The 2,107-nt window shown below is 44.4% G+C and overlaps 1 protein-coding gene across 1 annotated transcript in view; it reads left to right on the forward strand.

The window, feature by feature from the left end:
• The window catches only part of GIGYF2 (GRB10 interacting GYF protein 2), a 123,814-nt gene that overhangs the window by 307 nt on the left and 121,400 nt on the right, over positions 1-2,107 (forward strand).

The following is a 2,107-nucleotide window of genomic DNA, read 5'->3' on the forward strand; positions in this document are numbered from 1 at the left end:
CCCTCGGGGCCCGCGTGGTGGCCGCTGGTCCGAGGCAGGTCTCAGCCCCGCGTCCTCCCTGGCCCGTGCTCCTGTGTGCGCCTGTGGCAGCCGTCCGTGCTCCTACTCTGGGGCTGCGTTTTGGGAGCCTGAAGTGCCTTTCACTTGGGTATTTTTTTTTGTGCCTCTTCCTAACTTTTTATCTCCTGCCGTTTGACTTTCATGCCTCAGGAGCAACCCCATGCAGAGCCTCTGTGGGTTGAATCCTGGACTCCCAGAGCAGTGGGGCTGGAAGGGACCTGCAGGGTCACATCAGGCAGGTCCCCCTGCATAAGGCAGGGTGCATCTCTGTCCAAACCATCCCAGTAACCTGTGATTTAAATGCTACCTAAGGCTTCCTTTCTTCCTCCCTGATTCTGCTGATTTGGTTCTTAAGGTTATTTTTTTTTATTGTTGAGGAGACTTGCTGGAAATGTGATAGTCCTTCTCCACAAATGTTAACATAGCTGAGGAAAGAAAACTTTGACTCTAATACTTTTAAACTCTCCTGGTAATGCAGCCAGCTCTGCTGCTAGAAGCAGTGAAAGATGAGGCATCTGTTTTTTGTACTTAATTATTGAGCCCTCTTTTAGCCACTTTAGTTGATGATAGAGTTTAAAACAGCAACAACAACTACAGCCCATTAGCACTAGCAGCAATAACCAGAAGCATTGTTATAGGGGGAGAATTTCTCAAAAATAATCGTGTAAGTGTTGGCTCATTGTAGGGAGTTGCAGTCGGAGCATGTGCCACAGCATGGACTTCTCACTGAATACATGAGTAAAATGCAGACAAGGTTCCTTATTAGACCAACCCAAATAGTTGGAGAATATTTATTAAGCAAGCTTTCAAAAACCCTTCGTCAGGCTAAGGAAGTAAAATGCAAGCATTTGCAGCCTGGTAAACTGTTTTACATGGCAAACGGGTGTTATCCACGTAAATGGCACATGTTGCTGTAAATGACATTTTACGTGTTACTCATACTCTTGTCTCCACTGATGTCTGGAGACCTCTTTCAACTGCCTCAGAAAATTGCATTAAATCTGACTCTGTCAATAACTTCAGGAGTTGGGCAGAGCCCTATGCTGTCTGGGAAGATGGACATGCACAAAGATAATTTCTCTCCACATTTGTTGCATAGGTTTTTCTGAACATCTTAGTCTAGTTTTTCTTTTTAAGCAATATATAGAATTAAAATTCTGTCAAAGCTCCCTGCTGCTGCAGGGAAAAGCACCAGTTGCGGACCCTCCATGCCGCTGCGTGGAGCAGTGGCTGTGGTGCATGCTTTCCCTGTGCACTTGCTGCCAGAAATCATGGTGGCAGTGACTTGGCCCTAGCGCCTGCCCTCCACATGTCCATCTTTGACCCAGACTGGGTTAGTATGACTGATGAAGTTCCGCATTGGTGGGCTGGATCAAATGGTTCTGCAGGTTGCATGCAGGCTGCGGGCTACAGGTTGCTAGCCCCTATTATAGATTATCTAAAGCATCTAATAAAATGAGCTGAGGCTCACAAAAGTATATGCACCTCTGAATTAAGTCTATGAGCTTCGTCTCTGCTCTGCCTTCTGCCTCAATATTTATCTCTCGGTCTTTGTTTACTGCTCATTACTTTGGGAATAAGGGATCTTCAAAGGATTGTAACACATGTATGAAACAGTTTCTTTTAATGCCTTGAAGATCCTTGCTTCATGAAATGCACTGACTTGCAGGGTGCCTAAAAATAGGTGTTCTGCAGGAGTTTTTCATCTAAAAAATATCCAATAAATATAAAACCTTAGAAGTCAACCTTTTCTGTGAAAAGCTTGTATTGGTCATAGTTAAATATAAAGCTGTTGTAACTGAAAAGTTGGTGAAGAGTGACTCCACGTCTTGTCCACACCAACCTGCATCCAGTTTTGCTTTGTATATAGTTTGTGTGCGCACACGCATGTGTGCGTGCGCACGCACACAATTTTCCTTGTATAATTAATTCACTTTGAGCACGGTGAAAAGTCTCATGTGCACCAAGACAGGAATATCCCTGTGAGTATGCATGTCAAAGGAATGTAAAGCAAGCAGGAAGTTCTTGAGAGAACTGTTATTTTTAA

This window comes from Alligator sinensis, unplaced genomic scaffold, assembly GCF_000455745.1.
Source record: "Alligator sinensis unplaced genomic scaffold, ASM45574v1 scaffold237_1, whole genome shotgun sequence".
Taxonomy (NCBI): Eukaryota; Metazoa; Chordata; order Crocodylia; family Alligatoridae; genus Alligator; species Alligator sinensis.